Source organism: Nyctereutes procyonoides, unplaced genomic scaffold (genome assembly GCF_905146905.1).
Source record: "Nyctereutes procyonoides isolate TBG_1078 unplaced genomic scaffold, NYPRO_anot_genome, whole genome shotgun sequence".
Classification (NCBI taxonomy): Eukaryota; Metazoa; Chordata; class Mammalia; order Carnivora; family Canidae; genus Nyctereutes; species Nyctereutes procyonoides.
Genome location: NW_026575130.1, coordinates 4,839,974 through 4,853,826, shown reverse-complemented (window position 1 = coordinate 4,853,826; position 13,853 = coordinate 4,839,974). Strand labels below are relative to the sequence as shown.

The 13,853-nt window shown below is 35.9% G+C and overlaps 1 pseudogene; it reads right to left on the bottom strand.

Annotated features, from left to right (window-relative positions):
- Positions 1–9,274: 9,274 nt before the first annotated feature.
- LOC129521184 (cytochrome b-c1 complex subunit 7-like) lies at positions 9,275–10,854 on the bottom strand (annotated as a pseudogene).
- Positions 10,855–13,853: the final 2,999 nt, after the last annotated feature.

The following is a 13,853-nucleotide window of genomic DNA, read 5'->3' as shown; positions in this document are numbered from 1 at the left end:
CAGGGAGCCTGATGTGGAACTTGATGCTAGATCTTGGGATCACGCCCTGAGCCAAAGGTGGACACTCAACTGCTGAGCACCCAGGTGTCCCACCTCCAGCATCTTTCAAAATTTTTTTTAGAAAACAAAAAAATTTTTTTAAAGAATCCTACCTTAAAAGTATACTAATCTTATGCATTGATGAATTTCTCAATAAGCAAAGAGTAGTTATAATAAATTAAGATTGAACTTGATCAGCATATATCTATGAATGTATTTAGCAAACTTGTAGTTGATATAATTAAGAAAAACAACAGGGATCCCTGGGTGGCTCAGTGGTTGAGCACCTGCCTTCGGCCCAGGGCTGATCCTGGAGACCCGGGATCAAGTCCCACATCAGGCTCCCTGCATGGAGCTTGCTTGTGTCTCTGCCTCTCTCTCTCTCTCTCTCTCTCTCTCTCTCTCTCTCTCTGTGTATGTGTGTGTCTCATGAATAAATAAATAAAATCTTAAAAAAATAAAAATAAATCTTTTAAAAGAAAAACAACAGCTCTTGGAAACACAGCTAAAGTTTATGAATCAACTCTTAGATGAAACACCTTAAGCTCTTTGGGGAGATTTGATCACAAACATGTGGATCATACTGAGTGGCTGCCAGCTGCAGGAAATTTGGCAATAATTAGTCTATCCCTAAAGTTTCCATATAATGTTAAAACAAAGGGCAACACTTTTCATAAATCCACAAAGCCACACCCTAAAAAAAGAGAAATAATTTTTAAAAGTTTTATTTTGTGGAATATATCTTCAGGATGCATTTCTAGAATTTCATTTTGAAATATCTGTTACTTTGTATATTATTCAAATTCAAACATACATGAAAATCATTTCAAGTTACTTCAAGTTTTCTCATTTCCACTGGATATTTTGGCCAGATAATTGATGTGATGGAAGTCTAGATTTTAACCATTAGGAGGTGGTAAAAACACAGGACTTATATATCCTTCTTGTGAGGTATGAATTACAGCCACAAAACTTTAGATTGTCATCTGAGATTTTAGTTCTTTCATTTCTTAATTCTGTTTCATTTTAAAGTAATGAACTGATTAATATAAGAAAGTATAGGCCCTGTGGCCTCTTTCCCAAATCATCTATTTGAAAGTCCTATCATTCATAGAAAGGAACTAACTCCAGTTAAAGTTCCTCATGTTGCATTCTTCAGTTTTGAATATATAAGAGGAAAAAACAGAATTCTTTATTGGCAAACACTGTTGTTACTAATTGCCCATTCTTTTCCAGCAAACTCTAGTAGCTGCATTTGACTTGTTTCATTATGCTAAGAAAAATTATAAAATTTTACTTTTATGAACTATTCTTACCCTTTTAAATTTCCATAATTCTGAAAAAGCTACAGTATCATGCCTGAATGTTATCTGTGAATATACTTTTCTATTCCAATATTCAGTGTGTGTTAATAATGCAAGCAAGCACTTCTTGGGTCCTCTCTGTCACTCTTGCTGACTCTTGTAATCATATGGAATAATCTGATGTATGATCTAACACCAACATATAGCTTCTAATATTCTTCTCCCCTAAAAGTAACGAGGGCTCCTTGGAGTAGAGCTGAATCCACTTAACATCAGGAAAATAAGAATAAACTTTAAAGAAGTTAGTATGCGGGACTCCTGGGTGGCTCAGCGGTTGGGAGTCTGCCTTCCATTCAGGGTGTGATACGGGATCGAGTCCCACATCGGGCTCCCAGCGAGCAGCCTGCTTCTCCCTCTGCCTGTGTCTGCCTGTGTCTCTCTGCTTCTCTCTGTGTGTGTCTCTCATGAATAAATAAATAAATCTTAAAAAAAAGAAAAGAAAAGCTAGTTTGTCAGAGGGCTTTCAGGGCCCACTATATCAATTTTAACATAAAAAAGGAAAAAAATGATTACAGATAATTTGAACATGTTAAGTATCTTGAAGACATGATTCTATGATGAAACTAAAAATACATGTTAAAAAGAGGTTGTAGTACTCATGTAGGTTTCCAAAATATAGGGTTTTTTAAATGCACAAGTTGATTTCTCTTCATTTTTTTCTAATGGAGATGAAAAATTTGAGAGAAACATATGAAAAGGATGGGAAATAAATCTTGTTTTCAATGTGGTGAAATCCATTTGAACTAGTTAATAAAAATAAAATGTCAGTGAATCAAAGGAAAAGAGTATATAGACAAACAGATCCTTGTGAAAAATGGCAAAATAAGAAGAGGGGAAATTACAGAATGCTTACATCTTAATGACACAAAAGTGAGACCTGACAAGATTACAGAGGGAATTTGACAAGGTTGTATAGGCTTTAAGGAAACAAATGTGCATTTAGGTTGCCCTGGCAACAGGAGTATCTTATTATGCTAAAACATTATAATGAGAAAACCACGTGAATATGAAGTAAATCATAATTAGAGTGGTCCTATCTTCCTTGGAGACAGATTTATGCCATCGACAAGAGACCAAGTCATGAGAGAGAAAATTTGAGTGACGTTCTAAAGAGAGTTGAGCCTGCATGCTCACGAGCTTCTGAACATGGCACAAATCTTCCTTTTTCTACTGATTTCAGTTGAGTCGGGGAAAATAAATAAATCATATACACATATATTCACATCATCTCAACTACTATATATTAGTTAGAATCAGCACTGGAAGGAACATTTGACAGGAGAAACTGTGGGAGCTCATTTCTCCTGATGCTTGTGGAAGGTGGCTTTGGACCCAAACTATTATACCTGTCTGGGCTGTGGACAACTCTCCTGGTTCTTACTAACACATGGAGTCTGGATATGTCCCTCCCATTTAGTGATTGCACTTCAGTTATAGTTGCTTCAATAATGGGAGACACATGTAGATTTCTGAGTCTGCCATATTCCACTGAAGGTAGCGTTAATTGCTAGAAAATTCTGCTTATATTGATGTAAAATTTACCTAATTTCATCTGTTCATCCTAGGTTTGCTCTAGAGAGCCACCGAAGGCAGCTTACAAAAACATTTTAATCTATTTCTAAGCTGTAATTGACTTAAGCTAATGCCTCTTAGAATGCGTTTAGCAATGATATATGTTTAAATATGCCTCTTAGTAATTGCACCCCTATTATTAACCATAATAAATAATAACATATGCCTATTACTAGCAAGAATAAGAATATTGTATTATTACTTGCAATTATGCACACATCACTTCATATTTTTATAAACAAATAGGAAGAGCAACTTTCCCTGGCTGTGAGTCTCTCCAGGCTGAAGAATAAGTATGACAAACTGAGAGCAGATTGGTTGAACTCATTATTTGATTGATTTCAGGCTTTTTATTGTTTGTTGCTCTGTTAACCACCTACAGCCAAAGAATGATGTGAAATTCAGGTGAGACTCACAAGTAATGTGTCAAGCTCAAGGGAATCAGTGACATCTATTTTTAAACATTATGATTTTTGAAAAATCAATTTTGCCTTTTGCTATCTTGCTTTGATTTAGCCCTACTTTCTTTTTGTAGAAAAATGAGTACAAATGGCTAGTCAAAGAGAATGCAATTTTCTTACAAAGTTTTCATGTTTCTCATCTTGGAAGAAAGAAATAAAAGATCTGAATTTAAGTGGTAAAATTCTCATGTTCTCTGTAGAGGATATATAGCCAGTAATGTGAAGCCTCTCACTACTTATTTTCTTCTACTTATATATCAAGTTTGGTTGTCTGAATCAGAGAAAGGAGGCAAAAAAGAAATGAAATAAAGTTATTAATGTTTTTATAAAACAGGTATTCTCTCTCTTTTCACACACAGCTATAGGAAGTTCATTCAGCAACACTTGTTTTTGACTCCTAGAGTATTTTTAAAACAATACATGTGAGGTGAGAATTGAGAGAATGAATTTAGTCTGGCCAATTTAACCCTATTGCTCACTACTTATAAGGTACACTTCTATCTTAAATGATATTTCAAGGTTCTCAAAGAGATATTAAATAATAATAGCAACAATATTAAGAGTACATTTTTTTATTCTTTTTTTTTTTTTTTTTTAAATTTTTATTTATTTATGATAGTCACAGAGAGAGTGAGAGAGGCAGAGACACAGGCAGAGGGAGAAGCAGGCTCCATGCACCGGGAGCCCGACGTGGGATTCGATCCCGGGTCTCCAGGATCGCGCCCCGGGCCAAAGGCAGGCGCCAAACCGCTGCGCCACCCAGGGATCCCTAGAGTACATTTTTTTATTTTTTTGACAGAGGGAAAGTGGAGTGAGGGGCAGAAGGAAAGGGAGAGATAGAATCTTAAACAGACTCCACACCCAGTGATGGAGAGCCTAAGATATAAAGATTATTAGTACATTTGAACATAGTTGAAATCCTAAATTCCTTTACTCTCTGAAGTCCAGATAAAAAAAATGGACTTCAGAAGTCAGATTTCAGAAATGTGTATTTTGCATGTAAATAGGGTACATAATACTTTTTAGTATAAGAGAAAAGACAAGCAATGACAGGGAAAATGTTCAAGGATCTGCTTGGCAGTATTTCATGAACATGTACAGCATCCAAATCAGCTAATAAAATGCTTCAGCTCAGTAACTGGCTGCTTACAAAGAAATTTTAAGATAAATGTCGAGAGAAAGATGCTTTAAAGGGCAAATAAATTATGGAGTAAATTAGCATCAATAACAAGTTATAAGGAAATTACAGCATTTTCCTATTGATGAAAAAAACCCCAAGATTTATTTACGAATTATAAAGGAAACAGAATAACTCATGGTCAAAAAAAAAAAAAAAGGTCAAATGATCGTTAGAGGGAAAAGGAGGACTATAATGTGTCAATAAGCTGAAGTTTATTGAAACTATGACTCTGTTTTGAATTGAAATCAAATTTAGAGATTGAATTATGTAGCTCATAAAATAGCTATTGTTTGAAAATTTATCAGCCATCTTACTTAAGAGAATTTAGAATAATTCAAGATATATTTTACTAAAATTATCCTACAACACAGCATAAGTTCAGTAGTTTGACAAGAACATATATGCTGAAGGTTAGTAGAATCTAATTTTAAAAACTTGCTTGCTTGAATGGATTAATGCAGATTAAGAGAAAATGACAATTCATTCTTCACAAGTATTTAGGATTAAATCTTACATCAGTTTTATTTACAAAATGATCATATATATAAAAATATTGACAATGCAGGCAAACAGAAAATAATACAAATACTAATAATTCATAATCTGCAAAGCAGAGTTTTGCTTATTGTTTTATTGTGCTGGGGAATAATATGAAGCCATTTAAAATTAATTAATATCCTGTCAGTATACATGCCTTTTTCCACCAGGAAATATAACAAGACAAATGTTGGGCTACAAATACATTTTATTATTTAATTACCAATAACAGCTGTAATCAGTTCGGAGTACCACAGTTCAAGCAAAAGTGATTATAATTAAACATACAAATACACAAAGATACTTAATCTGGTAATGGTAAATAAAGTTCCTTTTTTTTTATTTTTTTGACAGAGGGAAAGTGGAGTGAGGGGCAGAAGGAAAGGGAGAGATAGAATCTTAAACAGACTCCACACCCAGTGATGGAGAGCCCAATGTCAGGGCTGGATCTCAGGACCCTGAAGTCATGACCTGAGTCAAAATCAAAACTCTTGATTGGATGCTTAACTGACTGAGCCACCCAGCCTCCCTAAAAATAAAATTTTCTCTTGTTGAAATCTGATCACTACCTTTGACTGTAGGTAAAATACAGATTTTTCAATCAGTAGTCTTTTTACTCTTAGATTAGGGTGGAACATAAGTGGCTGTTTGGAACAATGCATCCTATTATGAAACTTCGCTCAAAGACTTTTTTTAAAGGTAGGTGCACAAAACTAACAGGAGTTAATGTTGAATTTCAACAAGCAAGTTTGTTTAGTTTTTAAATAGATTATATTTATTGAAAGATGGAGAAGAAAAGGCAAGCATGAGAAAGGAAACAGAGCCAGAGAGGGTGAGAGATGGACAAATAGGCAGAGGAAACAGTGGTGGAATAGAGTAGAGCAGGGCAGAGAAACAGAGAAATAGTCATTGAAAACATGAAAACAACAGAGGGGATTCAAGGGGAATTCATATTTTCTCAGTAGAGTATTATAAAATCAGAAAGCCATATATGCATGGTTCTTTATTCCAAATTTATATATTTATATATATGTTTATTATTTTTATTTTTTTAAGATTTTATTTATTTATTCATGAGAGACACAGAGAGAAGGCAGAGACATAGGCAGAGGGAGAAGCAGGCTCCTTGCAGGGAGCACGATGTAGGACACCAACCCCAAACTCTGGAATCATGCCCTGAGCCAAAGGCAGACACTCAACCACTGAGCCACTTAGGCACCCCTCAAATTTATATTTATTAGTAATTTTGATTAGAATTGAGTTTGAACTGTGATTATTAAACATGAATCAGTTGTGAGTAAAATGCATATACAGATATAATTACACTTACCATTCAAGATGATTATTCATATTTCTCTAGTTTTATGATTTAATTTTAAAGGATTTGGATTTGAATAATTAAAAATAATAAAATTAGTTATAGCTTCAATCAGTTGAATGAAACCTGTTAGCATGATATCTGGTGACAGTCATCTATAACGTGATGGGGTGATATTTATTTAGGTCCCACTGATTTCTGCATGCTGGTTAATATGGTAAAAAAAATTAAAATATTAGGTGAGTATATTAGGCCTTTTTTTGTTCTGTGTTCAATTTTAATTATGTGCCATAGCGTGCAAGATACTCTGCTAGGTACCTAATAGATTTATCACTGGATTTGCATAAATATCTGGGAGTAGTATTGCTGTGTCATAGGGTAGACACAGTAGACATGCCTATTATATACACCTATTATATATATGATATACATTCACACACACAGATTAAACATATATAGTAGACTACACATAGAGTGAACTCTGGTAGTGGTAGGGTTGGTGCTAAGTATAACAAAAATACATAAAAGTACACAAACCAGAAATGAGTAGTTTAATAAATTCCTAAAAAGTGAACATATGGCTGGTGCACCTGAGTGGCTCAGTGGTTGAGCCTTTGGCTCAGGTCATCATCCCTGGGATCAAATCCCACATCAGATTCCCCTTGGGAAGCCTGCTTCTCCCTCTGTCTATGTCTCTGCCTCTCTCTCTCTCTATCTCTGTCTGTCTCTCTGTCTCTCATGAATAAATAAATAAAATCTAAAAAAAAAAAAAAAAAAAAAGAAAAGAAAAAAGAAGGACTGGTTGCCAGGGGACCTAACCACATTACTAGTGAAACTTTCAGCAGCCCCTCCTGACCTCTAGGGAGAGATGAGTGGCTTGGAGTTTAGTTAATCACTAACGGCCAATGATTTAATTCACCATGTTTATGTAATAATGCCTACATTAAAAAAGTCCTAACCTAAGAGATTCAGGGAGTTTCTGAGATGCTGAACCTTCATGAAGGTGTTTGGAGATACGGTGCATGTGGAGAGAGCACACCACCTTTGTGCCCTTCCCACACTTTCTGTATCTTTTCTGCCTGTTCCTGAATTGTTTCTTTTTGTAGTAAACCAGTAATCTACTAAGCAAACTATTTTTTCTGAGCTCTATGAGCTTTTCTAGTAAATTCTCAGACTCTAAGAGGGAGTCCTGGGAATCTCCAATTTATTGGTTGCCACCAGTCAGGAGTATGGGAAGCCTAGACTTCTGATTGGAGTCAGAAGTGGCAGAAGGGCAGTCTTAACCTGTGGAATCTGGGCTAACTCCAGGCAGTTTGTATCTGCATTGAGTTAAATTGTAGGATATCTCTAGTTAGTGTCTACCAAGAAGTGGGGTATTGTTTGGTGTGTAAAATCTCCCATATCTGGCATCATAAGTATTGGTGAGAATAGAACAAAAGTGGGTTTTTTTTTGTCATTATACCATAATTTATTTATTCATTCTACTGTTGATGGATATTTGGGGTGTTTTTCAGTGTTGACATACTATGGATTACGCTATATCCCTTTGTATGACTTTGGCGACTATATATAAACATTTCTCTTGGGTATATACCCAAGAGTGAGGTTTCTTGGTCATAGGGATACATATGTTCAACTTTCATTGACAGACTAAAGATTTTTCTAACACATTTGCACCAACTTACACTCTCATGAACACTTTCACCTGGTTGTTCAAGATATCTGCCAACACTTATTTTTTTCTTTTTCATTTTAGCCTTTTTGGTAGGCGTGTAATGGTATACCATTATGACTTTCATTTTCATTTCTCTAATGCCTAACGATTTTGAGCACATTTTCAAATATTTATTGTCATTTGGGTGTGTCCTTTTTGTGAAGGACCTTTATTTTCTTATTGATTTATATATTTTGGAAACTGATCTTTTGTTAAGTCATATTTGTTATAAATAATCCTCCCAATCTATGGCTTATATTAATTGCTTTATTGAGGAATATTTTACATACCACACAATTTGCCCATTGTAAGTGTGATGTAGGCAGGACAGGTCCAAGGACCCAGAAAGGGGCCCATAGGACCAGCCAAGAGGGTTCTTAGCTTCTAGCAGGATAGAAATCTAATGGGAACTAACAGGAAGTGAGAGCAAAGTTTACTGAAGAAATAGAGAGAATGCAGATACAGACATTATCCTGGAGACCTGGAAAGAAAAGAGAGAGTCTGTTGTCTTTGCTTGGTATCTGGTAAATGGATCCTCCCAAGTATCCAACAATTGATCAAAACAAGGATGAGTGCTCAAGTGTCCTCTGTAAGTCATTTATGCTCTCAAGCCAGGAGTCTTGGCAACAAGGTGTCTGGAGTCAGTGATCTTGAAAAATGACCTCACCTATTTAACTCCTTAAATGTGATCTACTGTGTTGAAAGGATCCAAAGAAACCAGTAACTCCTTGATCTTTACAAGGAGGACATACATTTCAGGCATGTGTAAGGTGAGGGTGCAGGTTCTAGCAAGGATAGAGACAGCAAAAAAAAAAAAGCAGTCCTTCATGGGATCCCTTCAGTTGCCTATCTCAGGCATACAGTTCAGTGATTTTTAGGATATTTAGGATATTATGCAGTTGTCAAATCATCCTCACAATTCAGTTTTTTATTAAAATATTTTTAAATTTAAATTTAAAAAATTACAATAGATGTTTATTTAAGTAGTACATTTGTAGCTCAAATAGTTCTCAATTGTACATTTCAGATTCACTCAAATTTCTTAAAAATATTTGAGGGCAGCTGTAACCACAGATTTCAACTCTGTGATTACTTCTTTGCCCATTCTTCTGTTTTCTTTCCCGAATAACTTCTGTCAAGTAGGGTTCAAGGTAGAATTTACCTTCCTCATATTTTGTCCACTACTCCTTAGGCAAGATATGCTACCTCCTGGTCAGGTCCAGTGCTCTCTTAATGTGAAACATCCTGTGGCTCTCAGGAAGGTTCTCAGGAAGCCTTATAGCCTCTTTCACATCATCATTCTCATACACTGCATCATCTTGCATTAAATCCAGTTTATTGAACCCTGCAGCATTGTAATACCATTTCTCAATACCCTCTAGTCGCCTGATGTTGCAGCAGGAGACCTGCTCGCCATTTTGATCCCAAGACTTCACAGTTCAGTTTTAAGTACTTTCCTCACCCCAGATGATTCCCTCCTACCTATTTGCTGTCAATCCCCCTCCAACAGTCACAGGGTGACACAGGCCACCACTGTGTCAAGAAGTAGGTATTTTCATGGTTCTGCACGGTTAGGACCTTCTGAGGAAACATTATTGTCAATTGGGTTAAAGGACAAGCCTTGGAAGTTAAAGGGTATTAGATAGACCTTGAACCATCTGCTCCCATTCAAAAGGTAATAGAACTTACCTCTTCCAGGGCCAAATGCTTCACATTCTATGGTGCTGACTTGCACCTTTCTTCTGGAGAGAATTCATTTACATTCCAAAGGTTTGTGAAAGACTGTGGAACAAGGGTTTCTCTTTTTTACTCTGGAGGGGAGGAGAAAAGAAGAGGCATCCTGTTCCTGTATAAAACCCCTAATTCCTAATCTCTGGGTTCCTCTTCTGTGGTACAATTCCTGGACATGGAGTCCTAACCATGTGGCAGTTATTAGGTCACCTCTGGGAAGTTGGTGACGTCATCACGGTAAATAACAATGACTGATATCTACTCCAGTGAGTCATGGTTTCTTTCAGGATAAGTTTCTTTCAGGATAATTCTTCTTTCTGAAGAAATATAAATAGTAAAAATGTATCAATTTTGTTAATGAGGATAGGATCCTGTTTGAGGAGAACCTCATAGGCTAACAGGATCTAAGAGATGTCAACAGAAACCAGTAGCTGCCATGTTGAAAGGATGGGAAGACCTTGGTCTGCTGAAGACTGCGAGGTAGGACTGGAACAAGCATCCCAAGACGGTGCTTTTGGTTTCTGTTCTGTCTTCCAGGCCAGGGAAGTAAAGATCCAGGAATTCCCCAAATTGAGCTGTGAGTAGGTAGACAAGATTAGAAGTCTGTTGCTTTCTCCTCCAGGCTAGATGAGAAAGAGCCAGAATTCCCAAAGATGGGTTTTAGGTAGGTCCAAAACAGTAGAAATTACTTTGTTTATTGATCTCTCCTGACAGGAGGAGACAGGAGGAGAACATGTTAATTAGTTACCAAAACTGAGGCAAGGCTTTGGGCATTGCAGCTGGGAAGCTGTGCAAACCTGAGGGGAGATGTATCTCACTTATTCCTTTGGAAACACTTTGATTCCCCATTCCCCACTCCCCTTCTACCATGATCTCTGCTGCTAAAGGTTTCAGTGTGGGGCTCAGGACCTTCTGTCACAGGGTGGGGGCAGTGAGGGTAGTTTTACACACTCATCTCTTTATGTTGGGGAATTTTAGGAGAGGATGAATTAAGATGTCAATAATCTGTTGGACACAGGTGTCTATGTGCCTAGTTCTGTGGCAGGAAGTGGTGTGGGACCCAGGAATGGATAATAAAAGCACTGAAAATGTAAAATGTGGAGCCATGGTTGTAATGTAAGAGGACAGAAAGAAACAGCCTACCCATAGGCCAGATGCTAGGAAGTACACAGGCTTGGAGACAAAGAAAGAACGAAGGGAAAAACCTCTCCACTTACCTGCTTACCCAGTTCATCACTACAGCCACTTCTCCCTGCTGGGAAATAATAGCTTATCTTGGCAGTTGTCACTGTAATTTTTGAAAGGCTAAGTTAACTCTTAGGTCTTTGAGCAAAACATGAAGAAAAGACAGGCTTAATAAAAAAGACTGTATATTTTATTTTTACACGTACATGGGCATCTTCGGTGAAAAGGAAGACACAAAGAAGTCGCTAGAGTTGAATGCTATGTACCAGGTTGGACAAAGGGTAGTAAATTGTGAGAATGTGACAAAGGGTTCTGGGCCAGGACAATTACTTGTGGAAAAGTGACTAGAGAGGATCAGATTAACAAGTTTGTACAGGCTTCTCTCAGCCTCCACTCCCCTTGTCTAGTGACAAGAATGTCTTCCTTCTTACAGAGAGGACACTTCACATGAGAGTTTTATCTCCTGCCTTCCAGAAGAAAAAGGAAGGCTGTTCTTATGTCTGCCATTTTTAAGGTGACTGTAACTCACTCAAAGGAATGAATATACCAAGGCAGCATATTTTGGGGTGATATACTCTGAACCCCTACATTTAATTGGTGCCTTAAGTGTGATTGTATAGTAGAAAGTAATGTGGATGCTATATGCTTATAATTCTCTATTTCTCAGGTGCTAGAGGGAATTGATACTCCAATCACGAAAAACTACAAATGTTAGTGGGATGTGTATTAGAATGCGTCTCCATGGCTGATGAATTATGCTATCATTTTTGCTGATAAAAAACCTCTGGAAGTTCTGATGATGGTGACATGAGAAAATACAGTTTCAGATGCTATATAAAAACCAAGGTTTTTTTTTTTTTAAAACAAACAAAAACAAAAACAAGGTTTTGTTTTTGTTAATCTTAGTTATAATTTTTTTTCTTATAGTTGTTTAGGCTTTAGAAGTTCTTTTGAAAGTATCTGCCAGTCATTCACAACTCTCAAGGCTGAAGGAACATTAATTCTTTAAAATATCGTTTCCAGAGAAATTAATAGGTCATTTAAAAATTGTTTTTGGATTTTTATTCTGAAAGATAAATTTTACTTTTCTTTGATTTATAAGATGCTCCTCACTTAAAATTTTCAGCTAGAGAATTTTTGCAAAGAGTGACTATTGAGCTCTTCTAATGAGCTTATGCTATTTTCTTCCTCCTTTACGGTTTTTGGGATTAATTTTACACAAAATTGCATAAGCCAATGAACCAAGAATATCATAGGATTGTAGAAAAATTTGGGAGAAAGGAAATTTCAAGTCACAGATATAAAATGGAAGGTTAGGTAATGTGTTTGTCTACCTAACTTGCAAGGACATTTTGGTGTCCTGGCTTTAATAATGCCATAGCTAGCCAATAAATCAACAGACTTCATAGAAATCCAGCTTAAGAAAGACCTATCTTTAAAGAAGAATTCTTGTTCTGACAAATTGGAGAGGTTTGTAATCACTCAAGGAAAGGAGGTTTAATCCATGTGGCTTCAAAATTCTATGAAGACATAGACGTTTGCTATTTATGTTTTTTCCTTTTACAACTTGCTAAGACAATTATTCACAATTTAAGCCTCCACCTCTTCTTTCTGGAAACTCTCATTTCAGCTAATGGATCTGTAATATTCAAAGTAGTGTTAGAATAATAGTGTTCTGTCCTGTTAGGTAATAACGTAGATAAAAATTGCTCTCAATTTTGTGTGACTTTGCTTGGGATTTGCTTTAACACTCTATTTTTATAACTATACATTATTAGAGTTACTTTTTATAGTGCTAGAAATGTCTGCATTTCACATTATTGCTATTATTATGAGGAAAGGTATTAGAGATGATTAGTTCTATTTTCAACAGTGAAATCCTGATACAAGAAATGGAAAGCAAACAAAAAAAAGGAAATCGGAAACTCAAGCAAATGTAGCTGAACATATGGATGTATGTGATAACTGTATTTATTCATTCAAAAATATATATTGAATGCTGACTATGAGCCAGGAATTGCCTTATATACTGGTGATACAAGTATAAACAGAGCAGACATAAATGATTTTTAAGAAGCTTATACTCTAGAGAGAAGAGTCAGGGAATAAAGAAAATATGTAAGTAAAGTATGAAATATATTAAAGGATGGGGAGTGCTATGGAGAGACATGACTTAGGGAAGAAGGGAGAGGAGGAGATGAGGATGCTTGATTATTTGATTTATGTATGTCTCCCAGGAGAATGTACATGACCTGAAGACAAGAACTGTTTGATGATACTTGTCAATGGACCCTAGGGGATATCATTGTATGTGGCATTTCACAAATGTTGAATGAATGGGTAGATAAACTTGGCATTGAATGAATCCTCCCCTTATTCTGATCTACTTTTTCCTTTTCATATTACTTTATATAGTACGTATATACAGCAGTCCCAAGACCTCCAGTGGATGCCTGAAACCACAGATAATATCTAAGTCTATATATACTATGTTTTATTCCTATACATACATATCTATGATAAAGCTTAATTTATAAATTAAGCACAGTAAGAGATTAACAGCGATAACTAATAATAAAATAACAATTATTAACAATATACTGTAATAAAATACAATATACTGTGTGAGTGTGGTCTCTCACATAAATAACAATAATAAAATAACAATTATTAACAATATAATATACTGTAATAAAATACAATATACTGTGTGAGTGTGGTCTCTCACATAAATAAACAATAATAAAATAAC